The sequence below is a fragment of the Entelurus aequoreus genome, linkage group LG21 (assembly GCF_033978785.1).
Source record: "Entelurus aequoreus isolate RoL-2023_Sb linkage group LG21, RoL_Eaeq_v1.1, whole genome shotgun sequence".
Classification (NCBI taxonomy): Eukaryota; Metazoa; Chordata; class Actinopteri; order Syngnathiformes; family Syngnathidae; genus Entelurus; species Entelurus aequoreus.
Window position 1 is genome coordinate 42,107,868 of NC_084751.1, and position 17,656 is coordinate 42,125,523.

General features: G+C 40.8%; 1 protein-coding gene across 2 annotated transcripts in view; it reads left to right on the plus strand.

Moving 5' to 3' along the window:
• Positions 1-17,656, plus strand: part of LOC133638753 (retinoic acid receptor RXR-alpha-A) — a 324,888-nt gene that overhangs the window by 215,010 nt on the left and 92,222 nt on the right. For both annotated transcript variants that reach the window (XM_062031679.1, XM_062031680.1), the window contains exon 3: positions 239-477. The gene's annotated coding sequence lies outside the window, so the exon portion shown is untranslated. The remainder of the gene's footprint in view (positions 1-238; positions 478-17,656) is intronic.

A 17,656-nucleotide genomic window follows, 5' to 3' on the forward strand; every position in this document is an offset into this window, starting at 1 on the left:
TGTTGATGAAGTTGAACTGAAATATGCAGTTTTTGCACTGTTGTTGTCTCTACTGTGGTTTGATTATACTACCATCTTGCCTGTAACTCACGTTAAGGACAAGCGGTATAGAAAATGGATAAGTGGTAGTACAGGACTTGGGCACAAACCAGAGGGTAGTTCATGGAGCTGCAACATGTTGTGAAACTATTGTCCTTGAGTGTACATACACATAATTGTATCCCTTTCCTCCCAACAGACTCTTCAGGCCACATCAGCTCTTCACCCCTGGGCTCTCCTACCTCCCACCGAGGAATGCACCCATCTTTGCTCAGTCCAACGAGCATGGGGCCCTCTGGGTCTCTTCACTCTCCCATCAGCACGCTGAGCTCGCCCATGAACGGCCTGACCTCGCCCTTCTCCGTCATCAGCTCGCCCATGGGGCCCCACTCCATGACCTCGCCCGGCATGGGCTACGGCCCCAGCGTCAGCCCCCAGGTAAGGCCAGTGACAGAGCTGACACATGCTTACCTACACACGTGGATGTCTGCCAGAGTCATGATATAATGAGGAGTACTGCACTGAGGACTAGCTCTGGGCGCCATCAATAATTCATAGTACAAAACCCCAAATACCAGTGAAGCTGGCACGTTGTGTAAATGGTCAATAAAAACAGAATACAATGATTTGCAAATAATTTTCAACTTATATTCTATTGAAAAGACTGCAAAGACAAGATATTTAATGTTCCAACTGAAAAACTGAATCATTAACTTAGAATTTAATGGCAGCAACACATTGCAAAAAAGTTGTCACAGGGGCATTTTTACCACTGTGTTACATGGCCTTTCCTTTTAACAGCACTCAGTAAACGTTTGGGAACTGAGGAGACACATTTTTGAAGATTTTCAGGTGGAATTCTTTCCCATTCTTGCTTGATGTACAGCTTAAGTTGTTCAACAGTCCGGGGGTCTCCTTTGTGGTATTTTAGGCTTCATAATGCGCCACACATTTTCAATGGGAGACAGGTCTGGACTACAGGCAGGCCAGTCTAGTACCCGCACTCTTTTACTATGAAGCCACGCTGTTGTGACACGTGGATTGGCATTGTCTTGCTGAAATAAGCAGGGGCGTCCACACTCTCCTTCTTGGATGGCAACATATGTTGCTCCAAAACCTGTATGTACCTTTCAGCATTAATGGTGCCTTCACAGATGTGTGAGTTACCCATGTATTGGGCACTAATACACCCCCATACCATCACACATGCTGGCTTTTCAACTTAACGCCTATAACAATCCGGATGGTTCTTTTCCTCTTTGGTCCGGAGGACACGACGTCCACAGTTTCCACAAAAAAATTTGAAATGTGGACTCGTCAGACCACAGAACACTTTTCCACTTTGCATCAGTCCATCTTAGATGAGCACGGGCGGCGTTTCTGGGTGTTGTTGATAAATGGCTTTCACTTTGCATAGTAGGGTTTGAACTTGTACTTACAGATGTAGCTTAAACTGTAGTTACTAACAAAGGTTTTTTTAAGTGTTCTTGAGCCCGTGTGGTGATATCCTTTACACACTGATGTCGGTTTTTGATGCTGTACCGCCTGAAGGATCGAAGGTCTGTAATATCATTGCTTACGTGCAGTGATTTCTCCAGATTCTCTGAACCTTTTGATGATATTACGGACCGTAGATGGTGAAATCCCAAAATTCCTTGCAATAGCTGGTTGAGAAATGTTGTTCTTAAACCGTTGGACAATTCGCTCACGCATTTGTTGACAAAGTGGTGACCCTCGCCCCCATCCTTGTTTGTGAATGACTGAGCATTTCACGGAAGCTGCTTTTATACCCAATCATGGCACCCACCTGTTCCCAATTAGCCTGTCCACCTGTGGGATGTTCCAAATACATTTTTGATGAGCATTCCTCAACTTTCTCAGTCTTTTTTGCCACTTGTGCCAGCTTTTTGTCAAACATGTTGCAGGCATCAAATTCCAAATGAGCTGATATTTGCTGACCAACAAGCATCTCCAGGCGAGCCCGTTTTACGGTTTAAAATACGGTTTTATTTTGCGTATCAAGTCTCTGGGTTGCTTTTCAGCAGTTGTCTTCTTCCGCTCTCCCTCCGGCTCCAACCACGTCTATCCTCCCGGTCGCTGCTTATACGGGTGATTAGATAACAAGGTGGGCCATCTACGCACCTGTCGCTGACTTCGAGGCCGGTCCTGGCACACCCCGGCCTCGCTGCAGGCCCGCAGGCCACGCCCCCCTCCACACAAAGTTTTCCAGCTTGAACGTTAAATATCTTGTCTTTGCAGTCTATTCAATTAAATGTAAGTTGAAAGGGATTTGCAAATCATTGTATTCTGTTTTTTATTGTGCCAAATGGTAAATGCGCTTTTCTACACTATTTCCACATTCACCCATTCACACACTTAATGGTTTTGGGGTTTGTATATTTTAAAAAGATGGAATAAAGGCAGCGCGATACGAAGAATGTTTTTTAAATAGTATTAAATAGCAGCGCTCCGATCCATCAGTTGCTGATCGGCCAATCTGACTCATGGATGATCGGTATGACAACCCCGACCGGAGCAGCCCGAGTATTTACTGTCAACCTCATAAAGACATTTTTTTCCCCCCTTCCAAAACATTCAAATGTATACATTAAAAGCACAGCCGCCCTATTAAGTTATCACGTCTTCTCAAATTGTATTCACGCGTGTCAGAAGTGCAAATTGCAGAGGCACACTGTGACATGAACACAATTCTCCTAAGCCGGGCCCCGGCAGACACAGGCTCCGCTTTGACCCCGTGCCACAGTTAATCAAGGGCCTATTCAACTGGGATTCTATAGTATTTTCAGCTCTGTCACTCTCCTTCTTTATCAGAGGCAAACTACATTTGTCTCTGTCTCCCACCACATCTTGCCCACTTCTCTATCCCTTCAATCATATCCTCTCCGTGGTCATCCTTTTTCTGGCTCTCTTTTGCATCATTTTCCTCTCCTCCTCGCTGTCATTTCTGTTCATCAATGTGCCTCCCCAGTTTCTTTGGAATTTTTAAAAAAGCACACACCAGCACACACATATAATTAAGACATCAAAGTCTGCAGTGGCCCAGTTTTCCGCCTTGAGCCATATCTAAAATTGAAATGCTGTCACTGCCTCTTTTTTTTTTTTTTCGTGGTTACTAACAATTGTGCAACGCGAAACTATTTGGATGGACTATACGCACAATTGAATAGCTTATCTCCACTAAAACTAGCCCACATGTGACTGACTTAAGTCTGGATTAGGGTTAATTGTACAAGGCGACCACAGTATTGCATTGCTATATAAATACAATTGATGCATAAATCTGTTTGATCCGGGCTTTAACGTGCCATTTTCCTCAAATTGGTGTTAGTACATGTGGAAATAGTCAATGTATGTATACATATTGAAGAATATAAACATTAAAATATACTGAATACTAGGGTTGCGCTATATACAAAACCCAAAACCAGTGAAGTTGGCACGTTGTGTAAATGGTAAATAAAAACAGAATACAATGATTTGCAAATCCTTTTCAACCTACCGTAATCTCCGCACTATAAGGCGCACCGGATTATAAGGCGCACCTTCAATGAATGGCCTATTTTAAAACTTTGTTCATATATATATATATATATATATATATATATATATATATATATATATATATATATATATATATATATATATATATATATATATATATATGTATATGTAATTATATAACATAACATTTTTATATACTATTATTATTATTATTATTATTATTAAACATACAGTGAGTAATAAGAGGGGTGGGAGTACATACATTTTTACTTCTTCTCACTCCTTTTCGGATATGTTTACATTAATGTTTATTTTAATTTCTTGTTTCTTTTTGCTTTTTATTATTACTATTATTATTATTATTATTATTGTTTTTGTTATTCATTCTTGAATGGCTTTTTTGTTATTTTTTGCAAAATTTGTTTGTTTTTGTTTTGTCTACATATTCGAAATAAACATGAAAGAAAGAAAGAAAGAAAGAATATATAAGGCGCACCGCATTATAAGGCACTTAGAATAGACGCGACAGTAGAGGCTGGTGTGGCGAGACCTGTTGTGGCTCAATATTGGTCCATATATAAGGCGCATCGGATTATAAGGCGCACTGTCAGCTTTTGAGAAAATTGGAGGTTTTTATGTGCGCCTTATAGTGCGGAAAAATACGGTATATTCAATTGAATAGACTGCAAAGACAAGATACTTCACGTTAGAACTGGTAAACTTTGTTATTTTTATGCAAATATCAGCAAAAAGTCCAAATTGTTTTTGGAAACTGTGGACGTCGAAAAGAACCATCCGGATTTCACCATCTACGGTCCGTAATAGCATCAAAAGGTTCAGAGAATCCGGAGAAATCCCTGCACGTAAGCAATGATATTACGGACCTTCCATCCCTCAGGCAGTACTGCATCAAAAAGCGACATCGGTGTGTAAAGGATATCACCACATGGGCTCAGGGACACTTCAGAAAACCACTGTCAGTAACTACAGTCGGTCGCTACATCTGTAAGTGCAAGTTGAAACTGTACTATGCAAAGCCAAAGCCATTTATCAACAACACCCAGAAACGCCGCCGGCTTCGCTGGGCCCCGAGCTCATCTAAGACTGGACTGATGCAAAGCGGGAAAGTGTTCTGTGGTCTGACGAGTCCACATTTCGAATTTTTTTGTGGAAACTCTGGACGTCGTGTCCTCCGGACCAAAGAGGAAAAGAACCATCCGGATTTCACCATCTACGGTCCGTAATAGCATCAAAATGTTCAGAGAATCTGGAGAAATCACTGCACGTAAGCAATGATATTACGGACCTTCGACCCCTCAGGCGGTACTGCATCAAAAAGCGACATCGGTGTGTAAAGGATATCACCACATGGGCTCAGGGACACTTCAGAAAACCACTGTCAGTAACTACAGTCGGTCGCTACATCTGTAAGTGCAAGTTAAAACTCTACCATGCAAAGCGAAACCAATTTATCAACAACACCCAGAAACGCCGCCGGCTTCGCTGGGCCCCGAGCTCATCCAAGACTGGACTGATGCAAAGCGGAAAAGTGTTCTGTGGTCTGACGAGTCCACATTTCGAATTTTTTTGTGGAAACTCTGGACGTCGTGTCCTCCGGACCAAAGAGGAAAAGAACCATCCGGATTTCACCATCTACGGTCCGTAATAGCATCAAAAGGTTCAGAGAATCTGGAGAAATCACTGCACGTAAGCAATGATATTACGGACCTTCGACCCCTCAGGCGGTACTGCATCAAAAAGCGACATCGGTGTGTAAAGGATATCACCACATGGGCTCGGGGACACTTCAGAAAACCACTGTCAGTAACTACAGTCGGTCGCTACATCTGTTAGTGCAAGTTGAAACTCTACTATGCAAAGCGAAAGCCATTTATCAACAACACCCAGAAACGCAGCCGGCTTCGCTGGGCCCCGAGCTCATCTAAGATGGACTGATGCAAAGTGGGAAAGTGTTCTGTGGTCTGACGAGTCCACATTACGAATTTTTTTGTGGAAACTCTGGACGTCGTGTCCTCCGGACCAGAGGAAAAAAAACATCCGGATTGTTCTAGGCACAAAGTTCATCTATGATGGTATCGGGGTGTATTGGGACGGCGTGGCGAAGTTGGGAGAGTGGCCGTGCCAGCAATCTGAGGGTTACTGGTTCAATCCCCACCTTCTACCACCCTAGTCACGTCCGTTGTGTCCTTGAGCAAGACACTTCACCCTTGCCCCTGATGGGACTGGTTAGCGCCGTGCATGGCAGCTCCCGCCATCGGTGTGTGAATGTGTGAATGTGTGTGTGTGTGTGAATGGGTGAATGTGGAAAATAGTGTCAAAGCACTTTGAGTTCCTTAGAAAGGTAGAAAAGCGCTATACAAGTACGACCCATTTACCATTTATTAGTGCCCAAGGCAGCTTTTGGAGCAACATATGTTGCCATCCGAGCAACGTTATCATGGACGCCCCTGCTTATTTCAGCAAGACAATGCCAAGCCACGTGTTACATCAACGTGGCTTCATAGTAAAAGAGTGCGGGTACTAGACTGGCCTGCCTGTAGTCCAGACCTGTCTCCCATTGAAAATGTGTGGCGCATTATGAAGCCTAAAATAGCACAATGGAGACCCCCGGACTGTTGAACAACTTAAGCTGTACATCAAGCAAGAATGGGAAAGAATTCCACCTGAAAAGCTTCAAAAAATGTGTCTCCTCAGTTCCCAAACGTTTACTGAGTGTTGTTAAAAGGAAAGGCCATGTAACACCTTTTGTATGAAAATAGACCTGACTAGACCCGCTCATCGGCAGTGCGCCTTATAATCCGGTGCGCCCTATGGTCCGGTAAATACGGTGCTTTATCATTGTGGATTTTTTTTTAAACAAAGACGTCCGATGACATCTAAAAGAGCCGTACAGTAAATGAAATGTAATGAGCTTTAACTAAGCGTCCTCTCCTGCAGAGTAATGACAACATGATGAAAGCAGGGGAAAGACTCCATTATGACTACAATCTCCTGTTGTCTCTAAGCCCAAACCACATGTTGGGAGAGAGGGACGCTGTCTTTTATCAGCAGCCAGTTCTTACATCATCCAGCCATTTTGTCCCTTGCGGGGGGGGGCTGGAGCCTATCCCAGCTGCACTCGGGCACAAGGCGGGGGTACACCCTGGACAAGTGTCCACCTCATGGCGGGCCCAACACTGATACACAACATTCACACTCGCATTCACACAATGCAACTACAATTACAAAACTAGTTCAGTGTGTAGGCGCCTCTCGCTTGGAACACAAATGTACACTTTGTGTGTCTCACTGTTGTAACACGTGCAGATTGTGGCTTGGCATCGTCTTGCTGAAATAAGCAGGGGCGTCCATGTAAAAGACGTTGCTTGGATGGCAACTTATGTTAGTCCAAAACCTGTATGTACCTTTCAGCATTAATGGTGCCTTCACAGATGTGTAAGTTACCCATGTCTTGGCCACTAATACACCCCCATACCATCACACATGCTGGCTTTTCAACTCTGCGCCTAGAACAATCCGGATGGTTCTTTTCCTCTACGACATGCACGGTTTCCAAAAAACAATTTGAAATGTGGACTCGTCAGACCACAGGACACTTTTCCGCTTTGCGTCAGTCCATCTTAAATGAGCTCGAGCCCAGCGAAGCATTTCTGGGTGTTGTTGATAAATGGCTTTGGCTTTTGCATAGTAGAGTTTTAACTTGCACGTACTGACGTAGCGACAAACTGTAGTTACTGACAGTCGTTTTCTGAAGTGTTCCTGAGCCCATGTGGTGATATCCTTTACACAAATGTCGCTTTTTGATAAAGTACCGCCTGAGGGATCGAAGGTCACAGGCATTGCCGCTTACGTGCAGTGATTTCTCCAGATTCTCTGAACCTTTTGATGATATTACGGACCGTAGATGGTGAAATCCCTAAATTCCTTGCAAAAGCTGGTTGAGAAAAGTTGTTCTTAAACAATTTGCTTAGTCATTTGTTCACAAAGTGGTGACCCTCGCCTCGTCCTTGTTTGTGAATGACTGAGCATTTCATGGAAGCTGCTTTGATACCCAATTAAGGCACCCACCTGTTGTCATGATCATGTTTTGTTATGTTCTGTTAGTTTTGGAGTCCCTTAGTTCCTGTTTTGTGCACCCTTGAGTTTGTTTTAGTTACCATGGTTACTTGTTATTTTCACCTGCCTCTGATTGGTGTTCAGGACGCTCACCTGATTCCCGAGCACTAATCAGAGGCATTATTTAAGCCTGCCTTCACCGGTCAGTCGGCCTGGCTTCATTGTTTGCTTCATGCTACGTTTACGTGAGTATTCCTTGTCTCTAGTCTATGCTAAGTGTTAGCCTTAGCGTCCGGTGGGATCGGCACGTTTTTTTCCCCTGACTTGTTTTCCGTTTTTGGTACTTGTTTGATTTCGACAATAAATCATGCTCCTACCTGCACGTCCTGTCCGGAGTTGTCCGTCTGCATCCCGGGGGAACGGACCCCGCAGTAAGCTGAGGATTTTAATTCGCTGGCAGTACATCATGTCTCTCAATTAGATACTCCAACTGTCAAAACATCTGGATGTTATATATTAAGGAGGTGGAGCCCATTTTATATTTCCTCTAACAGTCGAAACTACCCAAAAGCAGTGAAGTTGGCACGTTGTGTAAATGGTAAATAAAAACAGAATACAATGATTTGCAAATCCTTTTGAACTTATATTCCATTGAATAGACTGCAAAGACAAGATATTTAACGTTCGAAGTGGAAAATGTTGTTATTTTTTGTAAATATTAGCTCATTTGGAATTTGATGCCTGTGACATGTTTCAAAAAAGCTGGCACGAGTGGCAAAAAAGACAGAGAAAGTTGAGGAATGCTCATTAAAAACACATATTTGGAACATCCCACAGGTGAACAGGCTGATTGGGAACAGGTGGGTGCCGTGATCGGGTATAAAAGCAGCTTCCGTGAAATGCTCAGTCATTCACAAACAAGGACGGGGCGAGGGTCACCACTTTGTGAACAAATGCGTGAGCAAATTGTCGAACAATTTAAGAACAACATTTCTCAACCAGCTACTGCAAGGAATTTAGGGATTTCACCATCTACGGTCCGTAATATCATCAGAGAATCTGGAAAAATTTAAAAAAACAACCTTGAATGCCCGTGACTTTCGATCCCTCAGGCGGTACTGCGTCAAAAAGCGACATTAGTGTGTAAAGGATATCACCACATAAGCTCAGGAACACCTCAGAAAACCACTGTCAGTAACTACTGTTCGTCGCTACATCTGTAAGTGCGAGTTAAAACTCTACTATGCGACGCGAAAGCCATTTATCAACAACACCCAGAAACCTAGAAATCTTCTAAGATGGACTGATGCAAAGTGGGAACGTGTTCTGTGGTCTGACGAGTCCACATTTCAAATTGTTTTTGGAAACTGTGACTTGGATAATAAACACAACTTGCTTTTCATTTACACCAAGCATGGATTTCACCATCTACGGTCTGTAATATCATCAGAGAATCTGGAAAAATCAAAACCAACCTTGAATGCCCGTGACTTTCGATCCCTCAGGTGGTACTGCATTAAAAAGCGACATTAGTGTGTAAAGGATATCACCACATAAGCTCAGGAACACCTCAGAAAACCACTGTCAGTAACTACAGTTTGTCGCTACATCTGTAAGTGCGAGTTAAAACTCTACTATGCGACGCAAAAGCCATTTATCAACAACACCCAGAAACCCAAAAATCTTCTAAGATGGTCTGATGCAAAGTGGGAACGTGATGATATTACGGACCTTCGATCCCTCAGGCGGTACTGCGTCGAAAAGCGACATCAGTGTGTAAAGGATATCACCACATGGGCTCAGGAACACCTCAGAAAACCACTGTCAGTAACTACAGTCGGTCGCTACATCTGTAAGTGCGAGTTAAAACTCTACTATGCGACGCGAAAGCCATTTATCAACAACACCCAGAAACCCAGAAATCTTCTAAGATGGACTGATGCAAAGTGGGAACGTGTTCTGTGGTCTGACGAGTCCACATTTCAAATTGTTTTTGGAAACTGTGACTTGGACAATAAACACAACTTGCTTTTCATTTACACCAAGCATGGATTCCACCATTTACGGTCGGTAATATCATCAAAAGGTTCCGAGAATCTGGAGAAATCACTGCACGTAAGCGATGATATTACGGACCTTCGATCCCTCAGGCGGTACTGCGTCGAAAAGCGACATCAGTGTGTAAAGGATATCACCACATGGGCTCAGGAACACTTCAGAAAACCACTGTCAGTAACTACAGTCGGTCGCTACATCTGTAAGTGCGAGTTAAAACTCTACTATGCGACGCGAAAGCCATTTATCAACAACACCCAGAAACCCAGAAATCTTCTAAGATGGACTGATGCAAAGTGGGAACGTCTTCTGTGGTCTGGCGAGTCCACATTTCAAATTGTTTTTGGAAACTGTGACTTGGACAATAAACACAACTTGCTTTTCATTTACACCAAGCATGGATTTCCCCATTTACGGTCGGTAATATCATCAGAGAATCTGGAAAAATCAAAACCAACCTTGAATGCCCGTGACTTTCGATCCCTCAGGTGGTACTGCATTAAAAAGCGACATTAGTGTGTAAAGGATATCACCACATAAGCTCGGGAACACCTCAGAAAACCACTGTCAGTAACTACAGTTTGTCGCTACATCTGTAAGTGCGAGTTAAAACTCTACTATGCGACGCAAAAGCCATTTATCAACAACACCCAGAAACCCAGAAATCTTCTAAGATGGTCTGATGCAAAGTGGGAACGTGATGATATTACGGACCTTCGATCCCTCAGGCGGTACTGCGTCGAAAAGCGACATCAGTGTGTAAAGGATATCACCACATGGGCTCAGGAACACTTTAGAAAACCACTGTCAGTAACTACAGTCGGTCGCTACATCTGTAAGTGCGAGTTAAAACTCTACTATGCGACGCGAAAGCCATTTATCAACAACACCCAGAAATCTTCTAAGATGGACTGATGCAAAGTGGGAACGTGTTCTGTGGTCTGACGAGTCCACATTTCAAATTGTTTTTGGAAACTGTGACCTGGACAATAAACACAACTTGCTTTTCATTTACACCAAGCATGGATTTCACCATCTACGGTCGGTAATATCATCAAAAGGTTCAAAGAATCTGGAGAAATCACTGCACGTAAGCGATGATATTACGGACCTTCGATCCCTCAGGCGGTACTGCATCAAAAAGCGACATCAGTGTGTAAAGGATATCACCACATGTGCTCAGGAACACTTTACAAAACCACTGTCAGTAACTACAGTTCGTCGCTACATCTGTAAGTGCGAGTTAAAACTCTACTATGCGACGCGAAAGCCATTTATCAACAACACCCAGAAACCCAGAAATCTTCTAAGATGGACTGATGCAAAGTGGGAACGTGTTCTGTGGTCTGACGAGTCCACATTTCAAATTGTTTTTGGAAACTGTGACTTGGATAATAAACACAACTTGCTTTTCATTTACACCAAGCATGGATTTCACCATCTACGGTCCGTAATATCATCAGAGAATCTGGAAAAATCAAAACCAACCTTGAATGCCCGTGACTTTCGATCCCTCAGGTGGTACTGCATTAAAAAGCGACATTAGTGTGTAAAGGATATCACCACATAAGCTCAGGAACACCTCAGAAAATCACTGTCAGTAACTACAGTTTGTCGCTACATCTGTAAGTGCGAGTTAAAACTCTACTATGCGACGCAAAAGCCATTTATCAACAACACCCAGAAACCCAGAAATCTTCTAAGATGGTCTGATGCAAAGTGGGAACGTGATGATATTATGGACCTTCGATCCCTCAGGCGGTACTGCGTCGAAAAGCGACATCAGTGTGTAAAGGATATCACCACATGGGCTCAGGAACACCTCAGAAAACCACTGTCAGTAACTACAGTCGGTCGCTACATCTGTAAGTGCGAGTTAAAACTCTACTATGCAAAGCGAAAGCCATTTATCAACAACACCCAGAAACCCAGAAATCTTCTAAGATGGACTGATGCAAAGTGGGAACGTGTTCTGTGGTCTGACGAGTCCACATTTCAAATTGTTTTTGGAAACTGTGGACGAGGAAAAGAACCATCCGGACTGTTATAGGTGCAGAGTTCATAAGCCAGCATCTGTGATGGTATGGGGGTGTATTAGTGCCCAAGGCATGGGTAACTTACACATCTGTGAAGGCACCATTAATGCTGAAAGGTACATACAGGTTTTGGAGCAACATATGTTGCCATCCAAGCAAGGTCTTTTTCATGGACGCCCCTGCTTATTTCAGCAAGACAATGCCAAGAGACACTGATTTGATGAAGGTGTACATGTTCCACAAGAAATGGTGCATATGCCAAATGAGTTAACAAATGAGGAGCAGACTGTGATGTTTTGGTTGCGTAGAAACTAAACTTTAAAAAATTCATAAAAACCAAATCAAGACACGGTGACAGAGAGAGTGACAGACGGCTCCTAGATCTTCTTGTGTGGGAGTCATAAAGGTCCACTCCTTGTCTTTGAAGGGCCTTGCTGCAGTCACTCTGCATGACATCATGGCTGTGGGGCTTTATTGGGTGCACAAAGGGGGCTCTGTGTGGGCTCCCTGGAGAACTCATGTCAGTCAACCCTCCAATGGATGGGGGACAAGAGTTTTCACAGCCAGAGCTGTCTCCAGGTAGCAATTAGAAGCTCCAAACCCCCACAAACTAAGTTCTGTAGATCCATTTGTGCTTTTAACCCAAGTTTAGTGCAGCACTTTTTCATACTTTTTAGAGCAAACTTGCATATTTCATAGGGGGTTTTTTTTCTGCTCCGCTCCCCTTTTCCCATGTTTATTTGCTGTTTGCTGTCTGCGAACTCAATACCACTTGGAAGACAACCGTGCTGGAAATGTTGCAGGGGATGCTTTGAATCCACGGTGGTTGTGTGAAGATAAGAACACAAACCTTAACCATTAGATGTGTTTTTTAGGAACTGATTAAAATGTGTTTTGCAAAGCTATTTAAAATAGGTTTTGGGTATTTTCTCCTTCATTATACCAGTTTTAAAGCAGATACAAATTGTGTTGTTTTCCTTGCAGCCTTTTCATAAGTTTGAGAGAGCAAAAACTGAAAGATATATATATAAATATATACAAACCCCGTTTCCATATGAGTTGGGAAATTGTGTTAGATGTAAATATAAACGGAATACAATGATTTGCAAATCCTTTTCAACCCATATTCAGTTGAATGCACTACAAAGACAACATATTTGATGTTCAAACTCATAAACTTTATTTTTTTTGTTGCAAATAATAATTAACTTAGAATTTCATGGCTGCAACACGTGCCAAAGTAGTTGGGAAAGGGCATGTTCACCACTGTGTTACATGGCCTTTCCTTTTAACAACACTCCGTAAACGTTTGGGAACTAAGGAGACACATTTTTGAAGCTTTTCAGGTGGAATTCTTTCCCATTCTTGCTTGATGTACAGCTTAAGTTGTTCAACAGTCCGGGGGTCTCCCTTGTGCTATTTTAGGCTTCATAATGCGCCACACATTTTCAATGGGAGACAGGTCTGGACTACAGGCAGGCCAGTCTAGTACCCGCACTCTTTTACTATGAAGCCACGTTGATGTAACACGTGGCTTGGCGTTGTCTTGCTGAAATAAGCAGGGGCGTCCATGGTAACGTTGCTTGGATGACGACATATGTTGCTCCAAAACCTGTATGTAGCTTTCAGCATTAATGGTGCCTTCACAGATGTGTAAGTTACCTATGTCTTGGGCACTAATACACCCCCATACCATCACACATGCTGGTTTTTCAACTTTGCGCCTATAACAATCCGGATGGTTCTTTTCCTCTTTGGTCCGGAGGACACGACGTCTACAGTTTCCAAAAAACAATTTGAAATGTGGACTCGTCAGACCACAGAACACTTTTCCACTTTGCATCAGTCCATCTTAGATGAGCTCAGGCCCAGCGAAGCAGACAGCGTTTCTGGGTGTTGTTGATAAACGGTTTTCGCCCTGCATAGGAGAGTTTTAACTTGCACTTACAGATGTAGCGACCAACTGTAGTTACTGACAGTGGGTTTCTGAAGTGTTCCTGAGCCAATGTGGTGATATCCTTTACACACTGATGTCGCTTGTTGATGCAGAACAGCCTGAGGGATCGAAGGTCACGGGCTTAGCTGCTTACGTGCAGTGATTTCTCCAGATTCTCTGAACCCTTTGATGATATTACGGAGCGTAGATGGTGAAATCCCTAAATTCCTTGCAATAGCTGGTTGAGAAAGGTTTTTCTTAAACTGTTCAACAATTTGCTCACGCATTTGTTGACAAAGTGGTGACCCTCACCCCATCCTTGTTTGTGAATGACTGAGCATTTCATGGAATCTACTTTTATACCCAATCATGGCACCCACCTGTTCCCAATGTGCCTGTTCACCTGTGGGATGTTCCAAATAAGTGTTTGATGAGCATTCCTCAACTTTATCAGTATTTATTGACACCTTTCCCATCTTCTTTGTCACGTGTTGCTGGCATAAAATTCTAAAGTTAATGTTTATTTGCAAAAAAAAAAAATGTTTATCAGTTTGAACATCAAATATGTTGTCTTTGTAGCATATTCAACTGAACATGGGTTGAAAATGATTTGCGAATCATTGTATTCCGTTTATATTACATCTAACACAATTTCCCAACTCATATGGAAACGGGTTTGTATATATATATATATATATATATATATATATATATATATATATATATATATATATATATATATATATATATATACACTACCGTTCAAAAGTTTGGGGTCACCCAAACAATTTTGTGGAATACCCTTCATTTCTAAGAACAAGAATAGACTGTCGAGTTTCAGATGAAAGTTCTCTTTTTCTGGCCATTTTGAGCGTTTAATTGACCCCACAAATGTGATGCTCCAGAAACTCAATCTGCTCAAAGGAAGGTCAGTTTTGTGGCTTCTGTAACGAGCTAAACTGTTTTCAGATGTGTGAACATGATTGCACAAGGGTTTTCTAATCATCAATTAGCCTTCTGAGTCAATGAGCAAACACATTGTACCATTAGAACACTGGAGTGATAGTTGCTGGAAATGGGCCTCTATACGCTTATGTAGATATTGCACCAAACACTAGACATTTGCAGATAGAATAGTCAATTACCACATTAGCAATGTATAGAGTGTATTTCTTTAAAGTTAAGACTAGTTTAAAGTTATTTTCATTGAAAAATAAGGACATTTCAATGTGACCCTAAACTTTTGAACGGTAGTGTATATATATATATATATATGTATATATATATATATATATATATATATATATATATATATATATATATATATATATATATATATATATATTTATATATATATATATATATATATATATATATATATATATATATATATATATATATATATATATATATATATATATATATATATATATATATATATATAGGAACCTGCAGTGTCCATCATGATAGTCAATACTAATGGATATTGATCCAGCACAAACCATACATACTTGTAATATTTTATGTATGCAATGTTTTATACCATTTTATATATATGCGACTAGTTTGCAAAAAAGCTGCAATTTCCCATCACTGAAAGACGTGCTTTCTCTCACACTACATATAATGAATTCCTCTTTAGATTAATGCCAGAAAGGCGCTCTTTGACAGCAGTGCTTGTGAGGAATAATTGTATGTGGTGTTGCCCAGCATGGGGCTAAATTCTAGTAACCGCCGAGCTGTCCAGAAGAATGTCTGCTTCTTCTAAATTACATCCATTGGGAGCGCCAAGAGGATTTTTTATTTTTTTATTTCAACTGGGTGGCAACATTTATGGAAGCACCTTGCAGTAATACAAATGTCCAATTTGTGTATATTCACAAATCAGACATTTATCAGTCATAATAAAGAACAAATGTATAACACAGTTTACAAAATGTGTCCTCTCTGTGGGACAAATGGACTAAAACACAACATGTTTCGCCATATCTTGCATTTGGTAGGGCGCAGACTTCTAGTATGCCATGTTTGTGGTAAGTTAGTGTATTTTTGTAATCGTCGGTAATGTAAAACACTCCCAAAACACATTGAAATGTCCTTATTTTTGAAGGAAAAGCACTGTACTTTTCAATGAAGATAACTTTAAACTAGTCTTAACTTTAAAGAAATACACTCTATACATTGCTAATGTGGTAAATGACTATTCTAGCTGCAAATGTCTGGTTTTTGGTGCAATATCTACATAGGTGTATAGAGGCCCATTTCCAGCAACTATCACTCCAGTGTTCTAATGGTACAATGTGTTTGCTCATTGGCTCAGAAGGCTAATTGATGATTAGAAAACCCTTGTGCAATCATGTTCACACATCTGAAAACAGTTTAGCTCGTCACAGAAGCTACAAAACTGACCTTCCTTTGAGCAGATTGAGTTTCTGGAGCATCACATTTGTGGGGTCAATTAAACGCTCAAAATGGCCAGAAAAAGAGAACTTTCATCTGAAACTCGACAGTCTATTCTTGTTCTTAGAAATGAAGGCTATTCCACAAAATTGTTTGGGTGACCCCAAACTTTTGAACGGTAGTGTATTTTAACACTGTATGTAAAAAGTAATCATACAGTTCAACTTACACAGAACGCAGAGCAATCTATGTCACTCATGACGTGACATTTCATTCTGATGTATCCTTTCAAAATCACAGTGATCCTACATCTCATATATATTCACCTAATTGTGTTGTCTTTTATTGTGTGATGATTCCAGACTGAAAATATGAGTACTTTGTTACACTGCAAAAAGTCAGCGTTCAAAAACAAGAAAAAAAAAATACAAAAATTTAAAGTATTTTACTTGAACTAATCAAAATTATCTGCCAATAGAACAAGAAAATTTGGCTTGTCAAGACTTTCCAAAACAAGTAAAATTAGCTAACTTCAATGAACCCAAAAATACCTTAAAATAAGTATATTCTCACTAATAACAAGTGCACTTTTCTTGGTAGAAAAAAAGAGACCTTTTTGCTCAATATGTTGAAAAATATTCTTAAATGAAGTAAATGCTAGTGCCATTATCTTGACATAATGATATGTGCTCGGCATTACATTTCTTGAAACCAGCAAACTTATACTAAAAACTAATTTATTGTTCTTAATGGAAAGGCAACAAGGCAACCGCTTGTTACTCTCGGGGTCTCCTAGCCGCTCAGGCAAATCATATTGTCTAAAAATGCATTTTTCCATCGATAACATGATATCATCGCGTCAAGTGCGTGCTCTTTCAGTCAATTAGTGCGCATATGAAAAAAAAATGTTGGCCCCCGGCCAACATTTTTTAAATTGTCATTTTGAGGAATTTATCTGAATGTGCATGAACTATTTCTGTTCAAAATAGTTTGAAATGTTAAATATTTAAATAATAACTGTCAGTTTACTGTACTGTGCCAACTGTACTACTATATGAGTACGTGTTGTCTATTGTTTCATTGGAAATAAAACAGCAAAGTCCATTTGGCTGTCATCTGTTTTAATTATGAGACACAATTGTGTCAAAGTCATGATTTTTTTTTTTCATGCTTGAAATAAGAAATGATTACTTTAAAAAAGTAGTTTTATACTTGTGAGTGTTGATGACACAGCTTTGCAACAGTTGATATTCTAGTTTCAAGCATGTTTTACTCAATATAGCTCATCAAATCTCAGCAACAAGCTGTAATATCTTACTGAGATCATTTAGGACCAAAACACTTAAAACAAGTAAAACACTCTAACATAAAATCTGCTTAGTGAGAAGAATGATCTTATCAGACAGAAAATAAGCAAATATCACCCTTATTTGAGATATTTCATTTTACTTAGATTGTAGTTTTTGCAGTGTACCCGTGACACAAAATGCATACAAAAATGTATTTTAAAAAAACATTTATCTAAAAAACAACACATATTGTTATGCATTTGTCTGCTTGTCGGTTATTTCTACATAAAAAAAAACAACCT